The sequence below is a fragment of the Mycteria americana genome, chromosome 3 (genome assembly GCF_035582795.1).
Source record: "Mycteria americana isolate JAX WOST 10 ecotype Jacksonville Zoo and Gardens chromosome 3, USCA_MyAme_1.0, whole genome shotgun sequence".
Lineage (NCBI taxonomy): Eukaryota > Metazoa > Chordata > Aves > Ciconiiformes > Ciconiidae > Mycteria > Mycteria americana.
The window spans coordinates 127,784,753-127,810,479 of record NC_134367.1 but is presented as its reverse complement, the minus strand read 5'-3'; the positions used below and the strand labels follow the sequence as shown (position 1 = coordinate 127,810,479).

Here is a 25,727-nt window from a genome sequence, read left to right as displayed (position 1 = left end):
CCAATGAAATCAGCCAGGCTTATGATTTAACTTGATTGCTTCCAAACTCATCTTTAACCTAAGTTCTTTTCAAGGTCATCACAACTGGGCTTGCATGAATCTTGGGGCCTAATCCTCATCTGGTGCAAGCTGGAGTGAATCCATTTAATTCAAGGGACCCTCACCAGTTTACATCAGATTACGGTTATTTTTAAGGGTAGGTCATTTAGAAATATCTAAGTACTTATTTCCAGCTATACTTTTTGAATAAAGCACATAAATCTGAAACCTGTACCAGGTTACAGAGCATTCAGTTCCCCCCCCCAAGCATCCCTTATGTCAAATCACTTACACTGTAATGCAGGAAACCCAAGGATGTAAACGGCATCGAGGTCTCCATAGAGCATTCCCCAGTCCATCTTCTACCAAGAAAGAACATCCAGAAGGGTGCTAGGCTGGTCACTGTGCTTAACAGCGGTACCAGTCAAATGTGCCACCAGGAGAGAAACTGGAGAAGAGTGAAGGAGACATTGCTTACCTGCAGCCTCCAGAACCTCCTACATCCCAGCCCTCTCGCTCCTCCTTCAGCATCCCTGCACTCTCACCGGCTGCTCCCAGGCTGACCCCAATGATTGAGGAGGTACAGCTCCCTTAAAATAAACGAGGCCTTTTCAGATTACACCAGATGAGGATTTCACCATGGGATTCAGAGAAGCCCAGGTATGACAGCCCTGTAAAAGAACTCGGATGAAAGACGTATCTGGAAGCAACAAAGCCTTGAACAAACCCCGGGCCCCATCTGAACTTTCAAAACTGGCCAGCCTCAGCTTCCAGAACCCCAAATAGCCCCTTTCCAGATCGAATTTTGCAGCTTCAGGGAGGAAGACCAACCATGATTTGCCTCACTGCTGGGATGGGCTGGCTCTGAACTCTCCCCTCATGCAAGACAGAGTACCAACTTCGTGAATTACCTTTGATTCTTCATCTCTAGTGATAACTCCTTGTCTCATGTCCCAATTTCTAGCCATGGTGAATTGCTTTGCCCTCAGTCCCACAGACCTGTTATCCATGGGAACATTCCCTATCCATGGGAACAGTCACAAGGTAATGAATGAATGCATTTCCCAGGAAGGAGAGAACATCCATAAGCTTAAGAACAAAAAAAAGGTGATTACCTGGATTGAACGTAGTTCAGTAGGTCAGAAGAAGCAGCAGCAGCTCACTGAAAGAGAAAGACGGACACCCACTAGCAATGGTTTGTAGGGAAATAAGGTAAGACCCAGGGACCTCCAGCTCTCTCACTGCCTTTTGGACTGTAGCCTCTAAAGACCTCAGTGCAACGGTCTCCAAACTAGACTGAGACCTCTGGGTGTTATCCGAGTATAAAGAGAATGAACAGCATTGCCTAACGAAGTACTGAGTAGGAAAAATACCTATTCTGCTCTACGCTTTGTTGTTTTTTCTTTTTTTTTTTTTTTTAAACATCCTTTGCACTTGAATAATTGTCTCCCTTAGCAAAAATGGTGCACGTAATACATGGCAGAGGCAAAAGAGTATTTAAAAGCTATAATTACTGCTGTTTAACAATTAGTAGTTCTATTTGAAGATGTTTTGAATAAGATTTATGGTATGTTTTCTAATTTTTAATTTGTAATTATGGGGGACAAACTTAGCCTTAAGTATTTCTCCTCTAAAAAGTTTAAAATAATATATAGTACACTTTTGGTCTATAGAAAGGGATACCAAAACAGGAAAAAGCATGTAGGAAGAAAAGGATAAATTTTTTGTGTGTGTAAGCAAGGTTTAAATAGAATAATTAAATTTACCATAATCAATAAAATGTGTGAGTCAAGTTTATTGAAGTGGCTATTTCCCATTGCATAATTTCCCTAGGGAACTTTCATTTTTAATTCAAAAATGTAAAAAAAAAATAATAAAAAAAAGAAACCCCTGAGCACTTACTGTAAATATGCCAGCATATGTGTGAGGTTAAGAAAAGCACGAGCCTACACCCAGGAATCAAAGAGGGGCTTACCACTGCTTTGACACTAATTGTAAAAGCTGAACATTTTCTAGAACCATAATCAAATCTTAACTGCCATGGGGGACTCATTCAGCAGCTCACAGTAATTCTAATAAGATGCAGAGCCTTTCACCTTTAGGTCACCAGTTCAAACCCACTTTGGGGTGGTTAGTAAACAGAAGGTAAATCCCCAGTCCGGTCGAGTGCCAGAGCATCTACAGTAGGTGCCAGAGCAGCTGTTGGGCACAAGCGGGAAAGGGTTTTCCTTTCCGTCCCCTGCCATCCATGCTTCCCCTGGGATTGACGGGGCCACCTCCTCTGGGGACTCACCTCATCTCCCTTGGCCTCAGACCCTCCCTCTGGAAAGGGGATGGGAAACCCTCCTTCTTGCTGCCCTTCCTCCATTTCAGCTGGAAGCTCCCCGGGTGCCCCACAGCACCTACCACCAGAGACCCTAATCTTGCCGTGAGGTTTTTCAATGCTTCCGTAACACCCCTCCCAAGAAAACATAAATAGCGATTATCATCTCTGTCCCAATTCCATGTATACAATTCCTCTTAATTAATTAGTTCATTTATTTGAGCACCGCATGGAAAACAGACTGATCAAACATGTAATTGAAAATAACAGGCCCCCACCCCGCTGCCCTAGGCCGCACAACAAACAGCTCTGCCAATAACGGCAGCGTTTGAAAGCTGAAGCGGAGTCCTCACCTCAGCACTTCACCAGGCTTCAGGTAGAACTTCTTGCACCGCTCCGAGCTGCTTGGTTGCGAAATCACAACTCTAGACAAGGCCACCGGCACTGCCAGCAGCCCCAAAGCATCTTAAGTTCTGCGGCAAGCACCCTGCGCATCCCCTGCTACGCCAATGCCTGGATGGGTCCTGGCTCTTGAGGAAGCCATGAACATTTGTTTCAAGCTGTCTGAACGTCAAAAGATGGTTATGTGATCCAACCAGCCTAAAGACAGGTTGCCACCAACACGGACAGTCTCCTCTCTCCCTCAAATACGCGTTCCCCCCTTCCCACGTACGCAGGGACGACTCGGAGGCTGCTTTATGGTATATAGTTACGGTACGCAACCCCGTCTTTCTGGCTATGATGATTATGTCCACTTCTGTGTATGTGTGTGAGTGAATATAATAGTCTGAGGCCTTAATTGTGTCTCATTAATCCAGCTGAGAAGTTGAGCAGCTCTAAGGAACAATTCATTCATTGTCCTCTACACATCTGGGTTAATGTTTCCTCCTTGGATTAGTCTGTACCAGCGTGTTCCCTCTCTGCTCACCACAAGCTAGCAGTGCCAATTTCCCTCCGTGACAGCTCCAGTGACAGCTGTTTACTTGGAAGCTCATAGATTTGATATATAGGTGCTAGCCACAAATTAATGGAATACTTTCCAGATGCAATGTCTTTAAATAGTCAAACAATAAGCCAAAAGCACTAAGCTGTTTTGGCCATTTTTTCTCTTAACTCTGAATGTCTCTCAGAGATGATGTAAACACGATTTCTTGGGGCAATGACCAGAACACTTAAGATGTTTGAAAGGTGAGCAGCAGCATGAGGTGCGGGATGGTAGATGGTTGATGTCCTCTGAAGCCAAGACCTGAAATGGCCAAGAAAGGAGAGCAGAATAAATAAGAAAAAGAAGTATTGAGACTAACCATTAGCCTCCCAGCCTGCTCTGGTCAGGGGCTCCATGTGCTGGCCCGGACCCCCGGGCTCAGGTGAGCTGTTTGGCATGGGCTCCAAAAAACATCTCCAGAGGCTCACCTGGAACCTTTCAAAGCAACAACAAGAGTCTGCTGAGGCTGGTTACAATGGACAAGGATCACTAAAATGCCTCAAACCTCTCCTTGCTAGGTGTCATCTAGAAATCCTTCTCGAGCAGGGGAGTTGTTATCTAGCTCAGAAATGGAGGCCAAGATCTGCCCCGGGTGTGCCTTTTTCCCAAGCCAGACCTTCAGCGGTGGCATTGCTCCTGTGATCTCAGTTTGCATTATATTCGCTCTAATGCTGAAGACTAGGACAAAAATAGCATTTGAGGGTGAAGATCAGCATACAAAAGTGGGCAAAATTGCTTTGGGGCTGGGGTAATTTTGACTGTTACCACCTTTGCTCAAAGTTGACAACAGGTCAAATTTAAAACTTCGGTGAAGTGGAATGGCTACACCGAAGCTGTGTGGTAATGATTTATACCACCACAGAGCCTGGGCCAAGAAGTGTAACTTATTTCTTGGCCAACTTACATCACTTTTTCTTCCCTCATTGCATTTTCTTTGGCATTTTCTTCTTTGCATTTTCTCATTTTCTTCCACAGAAATTTAACGTGACCTGGACAGTTGAGCTACCAGGATATGGATTTTCTATCCAGTAGTTAAAGGGAGGAACCTTCTTACACACTTTTATCTACTTAGAAATACCAACAAACATGAGCTGTGTGGCCTTACATTGGAGGAGGGCAAGAGAGAGCTCCAAGTAACCCTGTCTGAATTTGAAATCAGTTCAAGCCTGAAACACTGCCTGTTTGAAGGTTTCTCCTTTATTCTCTCCAATGTTGTTATTAATTAGAGAATTAATAGTTATTAAAGTTGTCCTCAGCTTCACTGAATGGAAAAATTCAAGGTCATTATCTAATGGGAGGAACATAAACATCATTTTACAGGGGTTTTAAAGCAACAACAGTAATAACAAACCACCCCAAACTCTAGTCCACAGGCAGGAGGACATCTGCTAGAAAAATATGATGATTCCCCCACCCACCACCCTCAAATTTAGGGATTTGTGGAATATGGGCCTTGCCTAAAGTTGCTTGGCAGAAATCCCCATGTTAAGTTCTTATTTAATGAAATCATGTGGTAGTAAATCAAACACAGAAACAGGAATAAGTAAATCCACCACATCCTTCGAAAAAAGTACGGTTTGACTCTGTCAACTCAAGTTGCCTGGGCAATGGATTATCTGTATTTGTCAACTAAAAAGCAATCGCCCAACGGTCACCCACCTTTTTGTATAATTTCCTAATCCTCAGTCTCAAAGCTGAGCTGACAGCCAGCACAAAATGGGCAGGTCACTCACATAAAGAGCTCCTAAAACTAGCACTAAGCTGTCACATCTTTGCAAAGCCTGTGCAAATGGCCCAAAATGCAAAATTTGGGCCCTCTTACAAAGTATTCACCTCTGAACGTCGCGTGAAAGGTGGCAAACGAGCATCATAAACAACACGAGGGAAAAGGGGCAGAAGAGTGGGAAGAACACCACTGACATCATGAACACAAAAAAGCTAGAGGTTTTCTTGATCTAGTACCTACTGAAGTCAACAGGAACCTTTACACAGATCTACTCTACAGGGTTTTCTCTATGCCCTTGGAGCACCCACATGGTTCAGAGCCTTGGAGAGGTGCGCGGTAGACTTTGTCTTCTGACAAATTCATTACAACGTGGTCACAACTATCAAAACAAAAGGGCTCTCTCACAGGGAGTGCTCATTAAACTTTTTCTTTTGAAACTTCCTACAGAAACTATTGTCTGTTGAATCAACAACATCTGCAGACAATGACTGATTGCTTTTAAATTATGTTTCAATTTTCTGTCCTGTCTTCCCTCTTTTTCCCTAGAAAAAATGTATTTGATTTTTAGTCCCCAAAAACTCTAAGGAAAAAGTAAGTTCAGTGAAATTTTCAATTTTTTGGAAGGAAACTTATATTTCCTCTGGAAAATCACAACAAAAAATAAACATTTCTTGTCAACATTTGCCTTAGGAGTAATAAACCATGGATTTCGTTCACTGATGTGTCCAAGCAAGCAATCAGAAAAAAAGAGATCATTAGTGGCTTTACAAACAAGATTTACAAAGAGAACGACCTTGTATTTCATGAAGCAGTTGAAAAATGCATCGTATCAGATCCCGCCGTTGTGCCCATTTTGATCACGATCCACCCACTGAGATTGCTGTCCTACCCATAGCTGCTGCTTGAAATTAGTTTGGTCACTCAATTACAGGTGGAGCCCCCCTTAGCTCTCCAGTTTTCAAAGCAACCTTAATTTAACGACAAACCATACAAAATTTGGTATCCTATCTCGCCCCCTGACATTCTGAACTTCTAATTTAAGGTTTTTATTTTTATAACCGAGTACTTAGAAGCACTAAGATCATGGTTTTGTGCTTCTCAGTCTATCTTGGATCCATTGTTGTTTCAGCGTTGTGATTCATCGCTGTGAAATCAATGCGAAACAAACTTCTCAGAAATCTTGGGATTTCTCAGAATCCCCATCTGAATGCCATTTAAGAAGATTTGACTTTGTAATTAACCATTTCCAAGGGAGTTAAAAAATATAAACAGCTCAAATGTGGCATTTTTACAACCTTAATAAAACCAAATGCAACATTTACTAGGTGCGCATTTTAACAAAAAGAAAAAGGTTGCTATAGCAAAACAGCAATCGCCGTAATTTTAAGCAAAACCAACGGTAATTGTAGAGCAGCAAGGTGCGTGTTATTGGCATAAGAAAAAGTCTCTCTTTGTACTCGAACAGGACAACTTGCTCAAAACAAGAAATCACCATATGGAAAGAGGCTGCAGCACTTAGCAGGAACCAAAAGCAACTTTTCCACTAGATAGCAAAGCTTATGCAAAAAGCATCCCCATCGACCACGGTCCGAGTGCTTGCGAAGGGCACCGAGTTTACTCAAACTGCTGTGGACTTAGGTAAAACCGATGCACGGACACATCCATGGCGCGTTTCCTCGAGCTAAAAGCACTGCTGTAGGGATCCCTCCCAGCTACGCGGAGCGTCACTGCGGGAGGGAGGCAGGGTGGCTGCTGCGCCTCGCCCAGAGGGAAGAGCGGGGTGTGCTCCTACCCATGCGTTGGCCGCCTTTATGGCCCAATTTCCAGAGGTAAAGAATGATATGAACTACAGCTGGGTGATGTTATTTCACTTTTTTTTTTTTTTATTTGGGCTAAAAGTTTTCCTCTGTTAATTTCATAGTCCAGTTTAGGAAAAAAAAAAGGGGACACGAATTCTGAAATTAGCAAATATTTTCATTATTACGCTAAGGAATGTGTGTCTTTATTTAAATTTTGAATGACATTTGTTTCCAAATGCCTTTTCTTCACTAAAAAAGCCAAATTCTGGAGTGGCGCATTTGGCCCTGAACAAGTAATACTTTTTAATTGTAATTTTTTTCCCTTTCTTTCATTTACTGAAAAAAAAAAATGGGGAAACCCATTTGCTCCAACACTGACCCCCTACAGAAGGCTCCTTGCCGTTACGAGTGGCCCGTGCACACGCCGCTGTGAGTTACTGTGCCCGGTCAGACGCGACACTCTGGGATTAGGACCCAGGCTTCACAGGCTCCATTTATCCCTTTTCAGAGCAGAGAAGAGATGAACTTCGAATAAGCCTTCCAAGAGGACTTAACTCCTCCTCCTCTCACAGCAGGAACTGGTGCAGCCATCAGATAGGCCGCAAGCGAGCGCCATGTAACTTTACCCATGTCGAGCTTCAGAGCACTGCACACAAAGAGCATTACGTTTTATGGCTCCTGCAGAATACTAGGGGATACTAATTTTACAGGTGCATTCTAGCAAACTGCAGTCCCTAATATCAGAATGCCATTAAAAATAATGCACTCCTTATGCCAGGCAGTTAATTTAATATTAAATCAATAAAACATTTACTAGGGCTGGTCAGGGGCCTGGTTGCTGACAGCAGACTCGGCTCACGGCAACAAATGTCTCCTCACCCTTTGCAGACAGCTGCTGGTTTATTGTAGAAGACTTCTTTGGTCCTGACAAACAGCCTCCCTAAGCCCTAATGAGTGCAGAAATTCAAAACATTTGTGGAACATTTATTAGCAAGAAAATACACCAGCCTTTTGGGAGATTTGGATCGACAGCAACAATCATCCATGGGCCAAGTTCAGTCCAGCTTGCGCAGGGAACACAAAATGACTTTCTTGGCCACAGGGAAGGAGAGTGCAGCTCTTTCCAGTTGGTTTCATCTCTGGGATATGGAGACTGGGGTGGGAGCTCCGCCCTATGCTGAGTTTTCACTGGTGAAAACTGGTTTTCACATTTTGGACTCCACCAGGTTCCCAACAACATCCCAAGATGGCAGAGGTCACTGGGATGGGATCCATCGCATCCCATCTGCTGTTGAGCACGAGCAAATCACCTGGCACAGCCACCTTCCCCCTCCACAGTCATTTCCAAATTAACTCAAGCACAAAATACGGGATTTTGCCAGAATGCCTGATGGGCAATGTGCTATAGTGACATTAAGGAGTAAGATTAGGGAATGGTTTTGTTGTGGGGTTTGTTTGTTTGTGCTTTTTTTTTTTTTCCATAACAGAGTAGAATAGAGGTCAATTTTTTATCAAGAATCTGAGAATCAAAGTAGAACTTGTATAGCAACTGCAAACAACCTCCTCACACACACACACACACCAAATAAACAAAAAAAAGAAGAGAAAATGGAAAACACGAAAACTACCAAAAAGAAAAACTGACCAAGCTCACAGAGGGTAGCAATCTGGCACTACTCTATGAAGAACTGACATTTCTGAGTTAAACAGATACTTTCTATCCAAACGGTATTGTGTGGAAAGTCCAATTATCTGAACCCCCCCCGCACAAGTTGTTTCCCAGCATTGTTCTCAGAAGGCCGGTCCTGCCCCAAGCCGACAGAGCTCCAGGGACCCATGGCCAAGGACCTTTGCTCCAGAAAGTGGATTTGGGACACTGACTTCCATGAGAACGGCAGAATGCACCGTTTCAGGCATAGTTCACCCAGAAACGCTCCCAGCAGAGTTGCCTCCTCCAGGAGCAAGGTCACGGGTACAGAGATGGCTGATGAAGGAGTCTGGTCCTCGCAGGAGGTGTCTGCCTAGAGGACAAGGTGCTCCCTGTGCCTTCCCTAAACCCTGAGCACCTGAGACAAGTCAGGGCCTGGCCCAGCTCTGACTTGTCCTGACACTGCTGACGTTACTTGTGTGATGAGCCTCCACGCTGCGCTTACAGGAACGCTTTAGCTGTAACCCACAAAGCCAAGCCCGGTCAGAATTAATATTGAACTCGATCCCTAGTAGCTTCCCTTAGACATCAGCATTCCAGCACATGTAATATGATGAAAACAAATTTCATGCCATGAAAGCAGAAATATGGGTGAGGTCTGGGAGCATAGTTAGGATGTGGTTTTCATAAGCACTCAGCACTGGCTTAACTCTGCTCCTATTACAGTCGAGGGTAAGAAAGCCCCATTGAGTTCAATGGGAGCAGAATTAGGCCAGCACTGAGTGGTTTTGAAAATCCCACCCTTAGCTTTTATATAACATAGAAAATAAGAATCACATGCAAACCTTCAGAGGGTAATTGGCCCATTAAAATGCATATAATTATTTATTTTAGCCACCATTTTTAATTTGAAGATTTGTGGCCCTGATAGATGCGGCCTGACAATAGCTGGGGAACGCCCTCTGGTTGGAGGGAGCCGAACCTCTTTGGGGAGAGGAGCATGACACTGGGGAAGTCACTGGGCCAGCCGAAAGCAACGTGTTGATGCTCTTCTCGGTTAAAAAAAAAAAGAAGTCTTTTCAAAAAACCAAACATGCTTGTAGAGATTTCATTTTTGGGGGGAAAGAAGAACTTTCCATTGGAAAGACCAAAGTCTCTTACCCCCATTTAACAGCCCACTTTTATGTTCTTTTGTTCTTCCTAATTTACGACGAAAATATCTCTGCAGCTAGAAAACAAACAAATCTCTTCATTTTCCCTCTGCCTTTGGAATGAACTCTACAGAAGTTGCACAGAAAAATGTAGACTAAAGCTTTTTTCACCCATAGCCTTTGACGGGGAGGTGCCGGTGTCCTGGCTAGCCATCGTGGTCACGCTGGGATCAGAAGATACGAGATGGGACGCAGTGTGATGCAGAGCCGAAGGGACAGGATTCACTGTGTCAATCTGGAATGCGTTATTCACCTGCCCACGTTCCAGGAGAAGAGGAAAAGGAGGAAAACAACGTTGTTTAAAGGCTGTAAAACCCCAAGCTGTTCCCTGAAGGGCAGCTTTGGAGCACGTCACTGTTTCCTCGGGAGGTCTCAATAGGAAGCAGAGAACAAGGTGGCTGCCGAGGGGTCTGCGCTCCTGTGGTCAAGCCTGGGTGTCACACAGAGGTGACTGCCTTTGCTTGTCCCTGGGTGCGTGGGGACCTGGCGTGCCCTCGGCACGGCAGTGAGTCAGGAATGACTCAAAGAGGACAGACTTGTTCTCAGGCACTCAGGAAGCTCAAACAGAGGAAGATGACAACCAGGACATGAAGGCATCTTAGTTGTGCAAGAGAAGAGGCTGCTGGGTTTATTCACTAGGACCAGCAGAGCAAAAAGCAGGGGCAATGCAGTATTTCAGGGCTTTGCCATCATCAGCAGGGATAGAGGAATACAGCCACTGACCTGTTGCTTTCCGACCCCAAATGCTCCAGCTGAACATAGGACCTCCCCACGTGTCTTGAATGGAAAGCGCTGTCAGCTTAATCCCGATGCTGTCAGCAGAGCGTTTATCAAGCTGATGTATCAGGTAGGGATAAAAACAACACGCGTCCTTCAGAGCAATGCAGTTAGTCTTCCCATCACTCCCAAATCACTGCTCATCTCTGCTCTGCCCTGCCCTGGACCTAGACACGCTGATTGCAAGCGTTTTGCTGATGCCCTGGCATCTGTTCGGCTCACTGCCGAACACTGCTGTTGTCAGAGCATTAGGCCCCTGCCACGTAAAGCCTTACACACGCCCTTCATGCCAGCTCCGTGTCCGCAGTAGGGCTCCATGGGTCGGGCTCAGATGGCGACAGCTCTGCAGAGACCAGGTCTAGTCTCTGCTCCCGCCACCGCGCAGGCATTTAGCATGAAAAAAGTCACCACGCACAAGCCATTAACAGTGCTGGGCGCGGGAACTGGAACCCCAGGGGAGACGTCCCCACCCTGCCTGGGTTCGAGCTCCTCATTCACCTCTGAAAGCACAGTGGAGGTTTCTCAGACCCTTGCTGAAACTTTACTCGTGGTGAGGAGACCAGGGAGCCTGGCCGAGGCCCCTGGCGCCCATTCCCAAGAAGGCTCTTCATCCACCATGTGAGTCGTGACCCTTGGAGACTTCAGGCTATTGGGGGAAAGGATGCTTTTATCAAACATTTTTGCCATAGCAGACACAGGGGGCTCTTTGCCAGGTTCCTTCACTCTTTCCCCTGCTTTATTTGCACAGATGTTTTTGCCAAGGCTTGTCATCAACTTGGGGAGGGGGCAGTTGAAAAAAAAAAAATAATAAAAATGACCGAACAAGTTGAAGAAATTGCAAACAGTAAATCTGGCGCTCGCTAGGCCGAGCCCAATAAGTTGCTGAGGTTGTACTTTTCAGATTTGGTTTTAGGCTCTTGTAAATTTTCAGTTATTTTTAACCCGCCTTTCTGAGCGAGCCTAGGAATGAGAAAGTAATCGTTTCATCAACTCAGGCTATATAAATCTCCTCGGGGTTTATTATTTGCTGTTTCATTTTACTGGCACAAGAGCTCCTACGAAAGTACAATAACCTACTCGTTGATTTACAACTTGGAAGCAGGCACACGCTGAAAAACCAAGCGTGTAGCACCTGAGGAAAAGTGCAGCGAGTTAATTGAAAAGCTTCAGGAAACTGGAATTCCTCGCAATGATACTGTCACATGCGTCAGTCACCAGATGTAACTCCAATTTTCTGCTTTCATAATAAGAATTCAATTGATATCCCCAGAAATAAAAATCTGCAGCCAGAATAACAGCACATTTATCATGAGCAGGTTTAAACCTTAGAAGACAGCTGTGTGCAGCCCTCAGCAGAGGGGTTAGTAAGTGCTGTGGGTGCTTTTTCTTTTTTATGTGAGTGTGCTTTTGTGCACATACCTATACATACAGGCACACAGACATATATATCTCCCAAGGAAGTCTAAGATTAGAAGAAGGATGTTGTCTCTGGAGAGTTACTCCCATAGTCCGAGTGAAACATCACTGCCCTCGATTCCTTTTTTATCCGTTTTGTTCTTCCACTGGCCCCACATCTCCGTCTTTCTCTCTCACACAGACTTTTCCTACAGTCCTGACCTGTGCCGTCACTCGCCAGGTAAAGGGGGCTATTCTCCAAGTGGACCATTGCCTTTGATTAGAAACACAGACGTGCTGTGAGCAGCACCACACAATACTGCATACTCCTTTATACACACACTTACACACACCCAGCGATAACGAAGCCCGTTTATTGCCTTTTGGACATCTACACGTTGCAATCCTGCCAAAAGAGAGTAGTAGGGAAACACCAGGCAATATTAGCACATCTCTCCATTTTCTAGAAGTAACAGACTTGCTATAGAGGGGAATAGAGCCAGGTGCTACCAACCAAAGTCCCATCCATTCCCATGGGCCGTGGGAAGGAGGGTGCTGGCTGCGGCTGCCCTTAGAGAGCTTGGCCATGGCTCTCCATGAGCTCCCTTGGGGAGAAGGGTAGGAAATTAAAAAAAAAAAATCAACAACATCTCACCATGGAGGAGACACAGGGAATGGCCTATTTTTGGTCCAGAGGTTTCCAGCTCAGGTAGGTTTCATGCTACCTTTAGTGGGGCTGGTATTTTGTCAGGATGGGGTTCATTGTGTAGTGTTGAATAAACTGCAAAAAGCCCACCTTCACACCCCGGTTTCTCGATCTCCCTTGGACAGCAACACGTAGCATCCCTGAAACCAAGGCCACTTTGCTTCCTATACCTAAGAAACAGGCTCCGCATTGTACTTTGGTGAGAACTTCTCTCAGTCTGTATGCTCAGTGGTATCAAGGTCCCCAACAGGGATTTAGCTGTCCTCATAAAGCTGGCAGGCACTTGCCTAATGTAAACATTCCCATGGAGATTTTACATACATTAGGGTGGAAAAAAAAAAAAAACCTCTTTCTTGTTTTCCAACCAGTTTTAGGCAATGTCTGACTTGATATACTCAGACTGGATGGAGTTGGTTTAAGAATTTTGTTTTTAAAAAGGACAGCTCTGCTTCTGGAAGAAGAACAAGTGACCATTTCCCCCCTTGTATAGCTGAAATCTGTGATTCCCTTCCAGAGAGAAACCATAAAATGCAATGAAATTAGTGCCCTCACTGGAATTTAAACTCTTTCAAATATTTTGTATTCAATGATCTTAACATATTGCACCCACACACGTGCAAAAAACCGTATACCTATACGCACGTGTAATGTCGAAGCAAAATATGTATTATAACAACATCCTCTCCTAAATGAGGGCAAACACTGAAAGTCACTGACAATCACAGATCCTCTCTGAGAAGGCGGATGACCTGCAACGCTCTTTGCCTGAAGCTGGGTCGGCAGCCCTCACTCTGCACTCCCATCAGTGGCCCCAGCAGGAATCACGTCCTGATGTCACCCAGCAAACACCACAGCGCAGATCCACGATTTCCACGTATTTTATAACCGACAGACCGCTGACACAGCCGTCAGGATTTCTCCCAGATCACAGGGAATCCTTGCACCCAAACTCCTAATTGAAAACCCCACCATGAGCACCAGTCCCAGGGGCCACCACAGGCTCGTGCCACGGCTTCATGGGAGACCCGAGACCGCTTGACCCAGAGCTTGGGACCAGCAGCATCACGTTTGCAGGCTCAGCACCTTCCACATCAGACCAGGTTGTTCTGCTACTGATGCACACCTCCCTGCTTTTGCTCCGAGTCTGTGCCAAGCTAAGTTTTTTAAGAAAACAACAATAACCAAACAAAAAACAACACACAAACCAAAAAACCCTGTAAAAGTTACAGCAGTTTAATTATGTCAGCTAACTTTTGTCCTGTCACCTTATTTAACAGTCTTGTCTCCATTAGCAGCACACATTGTGCTCAGGAGTAAAGCAACTCAAGTATGAGAGGCCAAATGACTTCTCAAATTTATTAGACCTTTGATAAGGGCTAATTTCTCCTGCCAGAGGAACACCAAGACAGGCTGCAAACCTCCCTTCTGGTCACGAGGGCTTGGCGAGAAACATCGCTCTCCTGCTGGCTATAGGGAGACTTCTCCCATCAGCTGCCACGCGTGAGCTATGAAAACCTCTTCCTACAGCTGCTGAAGAACTAAATCTAGGTTTGCAATGTATTTCCGACAAGCAGCTTTTAGGTACTTTATGCAAAGTGGCCCTCTCTCATCTGAGGCCCTCTCTTTTTCTTTTTTAATCATTTGTCCAAATCTCACCAATGCCTCTTTTTCATGAGGCCAAATGGGTGAGATTTCAAAGGACGTATCTCGCGGGAACGATTGATCTCCAGGAGCAGACTAACGAAGTAATCCCGCAGAGGAGCGGTGAGTGCCCTTAACGCTCTGCACGCCGCAAGAAGAGCCAGGCCAATGAGTCAGTACAAAGCACTCTCATATTAACCTGCCTCTGAAGTTTAGGTAAACTTCCTGATCACTTAGACTTTCAATTTATTTTTAGGGAACTATTTCCAGTAAGTGGTTCAAGATGGATTATAGTTTAACTGGAAGCTTGGGAATAAAAAGATGGTCACAGGAAAGCTGGGTTCAATTCTTGCCTCTGCCACAGACTTCCTGTATAAATCTGGACACACTGCACCGGGGGGGTATTCGCCCATCTAACTCAAACCATCTAGTTTCAATGCCTACATTAAAAGCTCAGGCTTCCATTATAGCCAGGCTATAACGTGTGTGAGCTAGGAGTGAGCTAGGCTGGGGTGATCCAGAGCACTTCCAGGAGCGGTGCACTCACCCACCGTATAGGGACCGTAGGCTCCTGATTTAAGAGCATAAAGCAGACTTCTAAATCAGCTCTGCCCTTCTGACATCCCTGGGGCTCAGTTTCTCACCCATGAAATATGTCCTGGATTAGCAACATGAAAAAAGTGGTACCCACGCTGAGCTTGAGCACCAGTCCCCTGGCTCAGCAGCTCAGGAGAGATGCAGGAGACGCACCAGGCAAGACCAAATTTCTGATTTAAAATTTTTCACTGGCATCTGTGACTTATCTACTTTGTGAGTTAAAAAAACAAACAAACAAAAAACCAAAACCAACCCACCACAAAAATTAGACAAGGAAAATGTTTCAAGTATATTTTTATAGATTTACTTTTTTATTTTCCCCCCTTTTTTCTCTCTCCTGATGGTTCTCCCTGAGGCCTTGAGAACGCAGCACGACTGCAAAAGTACTTCTGGTGACATTTGTGAAAACAGTCACAAAATTTCTGAGCTTCATGAACAGGCCCCCAAAACTAAACGTCTTTCCTGTTGGTGTTTCTGAAATGAAAAAAGTAGACTGCGTATGCTACTGAAGCTAATTCAAATTCATTTGAGTATTCTTCCCCAGACATACTCTTAAGGATTTTTTTGTTCACCATTAGTTCTGAATAACTGAGAATATTGCCCTCTGTCTCTAGAATGAAATTATTTGAGAACACTGCTTGAAATGCCTAAAAAGAGAGCGCAACACCAGACAATCATCCAATGTTTCGTAAGGAATTTTAAAATGCGAGGCTTCGCATATATCAGATTCAGCTCTGAACAATAAACATGCTGTGCATTCCTGGGGCTTTTTTGTGGGGTTTGTCTTTTTTTTTTTGAGGACTGTAAACTTTCTCTTCACAAAACGTCCCTTTTGGGATTGATGCTGTATCAGTATCTGAAGATTGTGCTACTGAGCGGCTACTCTGAATCCTGTGGTGATAAATTAAACCAGAGGAAACGGATCATTTCTACTATCAGGGTCACTGTTGTCAACTCCTAACAGGGCAATTGACTTGTCAAGTTGTCTCTGAGAGCCTGAGCTCAGATTTCATTGCCCTTCACGGTTTTTTTCAGAATTGTATACAAGGGTCTCTGAGCCTGTCTTTCACCCAGCGCTTCGGGAAATTCCAGGCACCAATCCTGCTCATAAATTGCAGAGGAATAGACGAGGCGAGTCTCAGCATGAGACTCTCCTGCTGGAGCCACTGTGTGGAAACATTAAATACAAGAAAAGATACGATAGGGATGTGCACGTGAACAGATGGGGATTTGCTTGTGTGTCATTATCAGACACGAGCAAGATCTTAAATGGTGAAAGGTCATTTGGAAAAGCCACAGGACACCTCTGGCATCAAGAGGAGAAGAACAAGAAAGCTCTGGCACTGAGGCTCACTGTATTATTTAGAATAACAATCAAATCCACCTGCTAGGGAAGCAAGACAGTAACTGTAAGCAGACCAAACCCACTAGTAACGTTTCCTACTTACATTTTTATAATTTATGTAATACAGATTTATAAATATAGAGAGAGAATTAGAAGCCACAACAAGATCAGTACTGCATAGCTGTATTCACTCAGCAGAAGAGAGATGCTCCGTTTTAATCAACTTCCAGGCTAGAAGAAATAGGTATGGCAGGAAAAGCCACTTGTTTGAATATCACATCACAGGGTAATGCCAGAGAGGAGAGGCAAAGCCATTTCAAGTGCATCGCCGTAATGCTTGGGTCATGCTGCTACCCAAATTAGAGTTTCAGTTTTCCAAAAATGCTTTGGAGTAGTGCAGAAACTCAAGTGATCACTTAAAGGAAATGCCACTATTATAAAAAAACGCTCTTGTTCCAAAACCAAAATTGGTCCGTGGTCAGCTGAAAGATTTCTTCTGTTGTTAAAGATTTCTTTTGGTGGTGGTGTTGCTGCTGCTGCAATTAAATTGAAAGGGTTCTATTATGATGTTAACATCCTTGTTTTTATTACTGATTAAATAAATAGTTCAATTTCCCCCCCCACCCCCTGAGCTAAGCCACATCCATTTTTCCATGGAAGACCTCAGTTTCAATGAAAATCATTTCTGGAGGAAAAATGTTCTGTTGGAAAATAGTGACCAACTCTTATAATCATGGTTGAAAATCCAAACACACCCAGATGCACTGTAAGCCCTTGTTATCTTTGGGATGTCTGAGTTTTTGTGGCGTCCTCATATACATCCATGGCATTTTGAACAGAGAAAGGCGAAGCAAGAATATGCGCGTAGGGACTTCCTCTGCTTGGCCCTGCAAGAATACCTCTTCCCTCCAGCCCCAAAAAGACGGCTTTTCCCCCCAATTCCATGCGCTTTACCACCTGACCCCCAGTTTACCCTCTTGTCATTTCCTCTTGCCCTCTTCCCGCCGTATCACGTTTCCAGTTCAGAATCTGTAGATCCACAATTGTTTAAAAAGCAGCTCAAACTTCCAACTTACAAACATCGCTTCCTCTGTCTCCTGAATTTATTTTAATAGCTGATATTTGAGCCCAGGGGATTGTTTTAACTAACACTGTATAGTCAGAAGGAATCACTTTCCTCCAGGCTACCTCTAGGTCAATAGCATAAGGCAAGACCCCCTCACATTTCATTACCCAGGGATCAGATCCCCTTTCCCAATCCATCACTCTGAAGCTCGTTCCTCCTATTCCTCTCAGATTTGCCTGCGTGATTCATGCGGTGCCAAATCAACAGTATATTTGCTTTTTTCTCAGTTCATTGTTTTTATTTGCTTACATGTTCCCTGTCGTAGTTCAACTCATAAATCAACGCTGGTTTATTTTTTACAAACCTGTTGAAAGTTTGAGCCAGTTTCCACTGTTATGAAAGACTCCCAATACTACACGTCCTTTAACAGGTGGAAAATGTCTTAAGAGGCTGTTTGGATGGGAACGATTTTCTAACTTAAAGACAAAGTAGTACTTATTTATGACTTAATCTAATTCCAAAACAAAGTAACAGTTCCCTGCACCGAATTATCTCCTTACGATGCTATCCCACCAACATATGGTTTTATTATTTAAATAAAAAAAGTAATATTGAAACCATTTCTAGCTATTAAACTTGTGTAACTGATTATAGCGAAACAATCTTCCTGAGATACTTTAACAGACCATTTTCCCTTAAGACCACCACTGTCTGTCCTAGCTAAATTTAGCATTGTAAAAAGCAAGCAAACAAAACCCAAACACACTCCCCCTTCCAAACTTTTTACTTAACTTTTTTGGTTCAGAGGGAAAAGCTGTTGATTTACCAGGTTATCAGCGGAACAAAACCACCCCTCTTCTGGTGACCTAGACTTGGAGAAAAAAGAAAAACTGCAAAGAACCCCCACCAAAGCTGAATTTTGTGTGCATTACCGAGGTCAAAGCTTGGCTCAGCAGACCAAGCCCAGACAGTTCCTGCTGGGGACGAGGCTCACCTATCCCACCTGTACAAAAGTACAACCCAGAGGAACCTGCCTTTGAAGTCACCTACCTCTGCCTTTGGAGTCACCTACACCTCTTTCTCCCTGGCATCAGAAACAAGCTCTTGAAGCACTCTGCCTACAAGGACGGCAGGCTTAAAACAGAGACAACCTACCCACTAGGATGGGACAAAGATTTTCCCTGCTGCTAGAGCACGCTCAAAGCGGAAAGTCCAGAAGTCAGAAGCTTCTGACGCTGCCGACCTTAAGCTAACTTTGTACTGTTGGATTGAAACAAGTAATGTCGCAAGACGACTTCGAACATGCTGAGAATCAGTTTTCACCAAACATATAAAGTTTAATGCATTGAAAATATTTCCCACCATGAGTTCTGATGAAAACCTTGGCAATTTTGTGTGCTGTGAAAGTTTAAAAAAGTAATTTAGAATAGCTGAAATATTTCATTTCTGTAATGTTTCATTAGGATTTGGACACATAACCATTTTCCAATATTTTTACTACAATGAGAATATGCTTCTGTACAACATATTGTTTTAGATGGGAAAGCCATAACATTTGTCTGAAAAATGCCAAAAATTTTTGGTTTGACAATTTTGAGCTTTACTACCTTGCTTTTTCTTCAGATGAAAAATTGACTGAAGCTGACCCTTTCTTGTAAGACGTTTCAGATTTGACACATCAGCATTTTCCAACCACAACACATTTACTTTGAAAAAAAACTCAACCAACTTGGACAGTCGCTATGAACTTGTGCTGCTCTTTGCTCGTTCCTTTCCAGCTCTGAGATCACTAGGGATGGATCCAATATGAGGTTTCCGCACGCCAAGAATCCCTTTGTCCCACACACAAGCTGCCGCCTCGCAGAAAACCCGCTTCCAGCCTTCTGCTTGGTGGAGTTAGCAACCTAGCCCTGTCCTTCAAGCCGTTATAAAAATCCCTGAATAAATCTGCTATAAAGCTATTTAGAAATAGCCTCTTCTTCCTAACCACTGATAAAATATTTGGTGAAGATCAGCTCTAAGTTCAGATCAGGTATTTGCAAAGTCACACAGGTTCATGCCATTCAATAAAAATGACAAGAAACACAATGGAAAATGAAGAAGGCAGGTTAAAAGCCATCATCTATTTCTTTCATGAAAAATCAACACACATTCCACGCTAAGTTTTCACAGGCTCAGTTCCCAATTTATTATATGTCATTATACTAATCCTTGTCAGTGGGATGAGTGAGAGGCAGCGGGTAGAAGCAAGACGAGACCATTCAGATGAAGACAAGGGTATTTAGCCATGAGAGCAAACAGACAACGGCCCCAGATTCACTGCCACAGGCTGGCGGATTCACATCTCCTGAAGCAAGACCAAGGAGACATTTTCTGGACGATGCACTGTAGTCAAGCACACTCTTACTAGCCTCGTGCTCCAACGCCTAATGACATTCTGTAGGCCAGAAACACAGATCGTCCAGCTAGACATTTCCTAACGTTTTAAAACGTATTATTTACTTCTACTTTCTGTTTGCCAGAGAAAGAAGCTAAGTCTCCCCACAAACCTTAATTAGACGAGTTAGAACGGCTGGAAAAAATAATCACATTTCAGGCACACAAGCCTTTTCTATGTGGGTCTGTGTGCCCAAAACCTGTTCCAGCTGTACGAGTTGACCTAACAAACAAGATTACCTGTACCTGCGAGCCTTGTCTGCCTTATGTCCGTAGACAGTCCAGGCTACCACAGCACCACTGCTTTAACTGTGTATTTAGACATTCCTGGCACAGCAAGACTTTAAGCTTGGTTTTTACCTCTGGAAGTAACAACATATTGGAGGCAATTAAAAAAAAAAAAAAAAAAGGGTGCTTGCCTTCTATTTGTCCCTTTCGAAACCTCCCCCACTGAAACTAAAATTACATAAATCCAATTAGGAGGGGAGCTAAAAAGATTTAGATTTTTATACACTCATCTAAAAGACTGGATTATTTGCTACAGCCCAAGAAACACACTGGGACACCGCTGGTGGACATGTACCCGGGTCTGAGAATTCCTGCTTGCTGCCATGAAAGAGCGAGGTTTGTTGCAACGCGCACAGACCCATTATTATTAATTTCCTCCAGCTTCTGAGCAATTTTTGAATTGTTCCTCAATTTTTTAAAGTGATTTATGGGTTATAGGGAGACAAAGAAGCAGGGGTTTTGTAAATAGTCCCTCCCTTTCATTCCATTTCAGCACATTAATTGCTCATTGTCTGTAATTGGAAACATAAAGTGCATTCCTACTTGGATCGCATGCAGACAGCTGCCCCGATGTGACTCTTAATATACAATAAACCTCCAGCGTGGTACTGCGGACTTGCTTGTTTTAATAAAGTTAATGTACGTGGACTTTGAAATCCATGGAAATATGTCTAATGGGCATTTCTGGTGAAGAGATTATTTAAGTTTCTGCTTTGGGAATATTTTTCCTCTTTGGAGGTGTGCATATTAAGGCAATGACCCCAGTTCACATAAGCATGCCCAAGATCTCACCCTTCTAGTTTAAAGTCAAAGTTTTGGGTAGTATTTTGCCTTTTCTATGTCAAGGCAGGCCCTAGAATTGCCTTAGAAAGGAAAGGAAGAAAGAAAGAAAAGAAACATAAATGGCTGTTTCTTAAATACAGAGTTTTCCACTTCACCAGGCTTATCTCTGTTTCTAAGCCTGTGCAAATGCAAAAAGGCCTAATGCAACCACATGATTTTATTGGCTTGACAGCCAATTTCCCAGGCTATAACTTGCCTTTAGGAAATGTGGCTAAGAAAGCCAGGAATAGTCCATTAACTTCCCCGTTGCTGTGAGCAAGCAGAAGACTGATGGTTCCCACAGACAGAAGGGGCGAGGAACGATTCCTCACTCCATACCTGAGTTCAGTTTTAAGGAGACTCCCATTTGATTAAAACCCTTGCTTTTGATTTTACAGTGGGAACTATTTATAAAGCCCACAGCTAAATGAACTTTTCCAGTAGTTTCACAGGAAGTCAAATGAACACAAGTTCTTTTGAGTCAACCTTTCTGGAGAGGAGTAGGTAAAGAGAAGGCTTCACAACGAGTACCGGCGACGGGAAACTGAATCCCTGGAAGGATCCTGGGCACGCTTGGGAAGCTTCTTCACGCGGGGAGGGGCATCCAATGGCCCACAAATCGTCTTTGTTTGCCACACAAGTTAAGCTCGGGATTTTGCCTGAAGCAGCGTAGGAAAATCACAACTGGTTTCTTCTGCTAGCAGATTCATGGGACTGCAAACCGCCCAGCAGCGAGTGGGAAGAAGCAGCTGGAGCGGGAAGCTGCGTCCCAACCAGCGCGGCTATTTGCAAACTGAACGTCTGCCTGCAGCATGGCTCCCTTATTCAGAGAGGCAGGGCTTTCCCCTCTGCTCCCCAGAGAGGGGGGCACAGGGAAGTTTAGTGACAGATGCCTAAATTTCACCCTTATCAACCAGTCTGGAGAAAGGAAGATGTGCTCAGATGGGTGCTGGCACCCGAGCGCAGCAGGCGATAGAGAAAATGGAAGATCCTGAAATCCTGACTCTGGGCCACACATGGTGGCCCACCAGATACACAACATTGATGAGCCGAGGGAACAAGAAATAGTTAAAGTTTCCAGGGAGAACTGTGTTTATTTTAAAGCTCACAGTAGCCCTTTATTTAAAGAAATAAAGTCCTTCATCTCTAACTGCATATAGACCTAAGCCTGAAAGTTAGTGTTTTGGGGGACCTATTATTAAAATAGAGACCACATAGTAAAGGCTGAAACAAATGAGAAGGTATTTTAGTTTCCAATGCTAAATTCATTAGATATATTTCTGTCACTTGCAGGAACATTGCTCTTGCTAGGTACAGTACAGAAAAAGAGCAACAGGCAGCTCCCCTGAACCACTCAATCACTGCAAGGAATATAGAAAAACATGCGTGAAACATCCACCTGAGCCCCCTCCCCGCCCATTTTTAAAAAACAAATTAATTTATGCCCTATACCCTCTCCCGGTTGTTATTTTAGACTTAGACAGAGACTTTTTTTTTTTTTGGTTTGCTGAATAGTAAACAAAAACTGGCATGCTGTGAGAAAGACGATTGCCTCAATAGAAAAGTGCCCATTTATGTCATCCCACAATTATTTCAAGCACTATAGTTGAGGTTAGTCCCTCCAAGGCATGTACAAATTGCAAATACACACAAATAATAATGCTCGTACTTTTGGAAAATGTGAAACCCTTTGTTTTGGAAAGGTTGTTCCTATTATTTGTGGCTTGCAACTGTCATCATTATTCAAGCCTTGTCTTCTTTCATGATTGTTCTACAGCTACTGGGTGCTTGAGAACTTCCCCAAAATTAATATACTTCAAAGAACCAGACATTTTGTATATAGCTTAATTACAGCCTATATAATTAAGTTTTAAAATGATAAAAACTCTTCTGTGCCATAAGTGTACTCAGGCTTCAGCTCACAGGCAAGCTACTACATATCATCCGACGGAGCAAAGGGCCAAGAAATTCCATTTCATTAATTGTTTTCTCCAAATCTGAAATGTAATTACATATTTTCCAGGGACCTTTGACATTTTCACACTGTGGCTTGGAATCTGATCATACCCTGAAGTAAATTGCCCGGCTGGTCACAGACTTTAAAGATTAAAAAAAAAAAAAACCCCAAAAAAAAAGGAGATCACTAGCAAGGTAGACTTGGCCTTTTTCAGACTCCGGAGAAGCGAGAAGCAAGCTGCAGGGGTCTGGGTCAGGTTTCATTAACAAAGCCTTGAAAGGAATGAGGAGGAGATGATGAGCTGAACTCTTATCTCAAGTAATCGCTCTTAGAACGATCAGAAAAGGCACTGAAAGAGAGAAGAGTCTCTCTTTGCAACAGCCATGGCTGGTTCATGTAGGAACTAAAGGGATTTTTGAACTTGCTCACGTTTAACCTCCTTGGGTTTTGTGCTCCTGATGTTTCTGGACTCTTTTTGAGCACAAGCCCCAGCCCAGGTAAACAGATAGATCCGATCCATACAGACATAACACTCCAGCACTTGATTGCTCTGCAAAACATCCCGTAAGGTGGGTGCTGCTAGGAACTGGCACCAGGGGCCCGATGCTGCCATCCTCGTTCAGGGTGGGCCCGTCCTTGGTCTATCAGAAGCCGCAGTGATTTTATTAATTAACAACTCTTTACTAACAAGTAAACCATGAATGAACTCACTGACTCGCATCAGCGGGCCCAGCCCACCGTTAGTGTCATTCAGACGAGCGTGATGTGTACGCGTGTACACGCATGCACGCGTACGCGCACAAGGTACACGTGCGATAGCAAATAGCTAGGTGGTTTACCTTCTTGCAAACAGAGCACGTTAGACCTCAGTGCCATCAATCTGAAACTTCTGTGAATGCTAAATTCACATCAAAATACAATTTTTAACATAACACCATGTGGGTTTTTTTAATCTCAAAATGCTTTTCGTGTATTGCTTTGGATGCCGCAACTCCTAGACAAAACATATTTCTTCAAAATGTCGCTCTGTTTCCCCTTAGTTTCATGAACAGGAGAACAGCACCTTATTAGAAACAAAATCGATGAGTCTCCATGAATCATTACTTGGAGTTTGGAAAGGAAAAAAGAAATTTGGCAAGCCTTTAGTCAGTAATATGTGCTTCTAAAACCTACTCTTTGAAAGGGCCAAGTTATTACATTGTGAAAAGTAGTTACTCAGCACGTGCTGTAACTTTTCATAGGCATTTTTAGGCCAAATTTAAAGAGTGCTAATGATTTTGAATGCCAGACTTGAGACCCTACAGCAGGATGAGGTTTTAACAAGATTTGAACAACTGCCCTCCCTCCTCCAAGGTTGTGCCTCCTTTAAAGATCTGGATTTTTGGTGCCTTAAAATTAAAGTACCCCACATCTCCAGTCATGGAAAGTCTTGGCCTTCATATCCTTTTCAGTACATGGAGAGTAAACTCCCACTCAAAGCAGTGGGAAAGCTCCTGGCATTCACCAAAATACGTTGGCATACTGCGAACATCATTCGTTATTAGGAATAAGGAGAAACCACAACTGCAAGCACCTTGTTCAGCAATGCGAGCATACGCAGCGACGGGGCACACCGGTTCCTTTCAGACAGCCTAGTTCTGGTACCGGGAGCAACCTGGCCACAGAAACTTGGAGCCAATTTCTTTTGCTTCTCAATTACCTCACCTAACTCAGCTATCACTACGGGGAAGCCTGTTGAAAGCTTCTCTAACAGTGGCTTATACTGAATGCTTTAGAAGATGGCATAACCTGAGGGTGATGTGTGGTAAGGGCCAGCACCTACTCACTTATTCTTCTTATTCATTTATTATTTTAATAAATAATTAAAAATACTTGTGAAGGCAGACTAGAGATTACATATTATATTAGAACACAATTCTCAGAGCTTGCCAAATATCATAGGCAGGTGCTATTGCGGGGACAGCAAGGAAGTCGAACCCGATTCCTCCACTTCCAGCGCTCCGGCTTATGGCGAGCCTGCAAAGCTGGAGCCCTGCAGTGAAGTGGACAGACAAGAAATCCAGATTTCAGGAACCCCCAGGAACCCCGGCGCACATCCAGCCAGCCGTCGGCTCCGAGCCCCTGAATTACCTCCAGGTCCCTCATCGGCCATCTGGTTCCCCAGTGATGCAGCTCCACTGCAATTCGAACCCTTCTTTAACATTACCCAAAGAAAGGGGAGACGAAAACAAAAGGATCATTTACTTCCTCTAATTGAGAAACAAGATAGGAAGACAGATAAGCCAAGGAAAATTGGCACAACTCCACAGACTTCAACTGATCCTAGAGAGCAGGGCGATGAGCATGGCATAAAGAATACGAGCATTCTACTATTACTGCCTCGCGATAGTAATACCAGGCTGTTATCTTACACATTTCATCTTGGGATATAAAAACACTTTACAAGGGAGGTCGGTATCACAGAAATGAAGTCACATCGATTTACCCAGGAGGAGCTACCCCAACACTTTTTTCCTTGTCATTCACAGTGTGATTTTTTTTTTCCCCTTACTAAGACAAAAATAATATAGTGCTAGTTGTTGCCAAATATCCACTTTTGAAACTTGGGCTCAGTCATTTGTAGCTAAGCAAACTTGGCATAAAATGAGTGTTGCCTATGGATGGAGTTTATAGTGTGGGAAGTTTGCCAGGATCCTATTGCAGCCTACTTTGAGGGCTGGTGCTTCACCTTCTCACCCTACAACAAAGATTAAATGGTCTTCTAACAAGGAAAAAAGAAAAAACACCTGATACTATTTTTCTCTTCCCTCCCTAGGATTCTAGGAATTACAGTCCACAGGAGATGAATTTCGATAATGCCATGAGCAAAACCGTGGCTTCGCCCGAAGCCAGCAGTACTTCTCCAGGCTATGACTATTTATGTGCCACACAGACACGTAAACATGCATGCACACACAGCCATCTTT

The 25,727-nt window shown here is 43.7% G+C and overlaps 1 long non-coding RNA gene across 1 annotated transcript in view; it reads right to left on the bottom strand.

Moving 5' to 3' along the window:
* The window catches only part of LOC142407434 (uncharacterized), a 180,172-nt gene that overhangs the window by 16,967 nt on the left and 137,478 nt on the right, over window positions 1-25,727 (bottom strand). The window contains exon 3 of the long non-coding RNA XR_012774944.1: window positions 1,155-1,201. This is a non-coding gene — a long non-coding RNA (uncharacterized LOC142407434). The remainder of the gene's footprint in view (window positions 1-1,154; window positions 1,202-25,727) is intronic.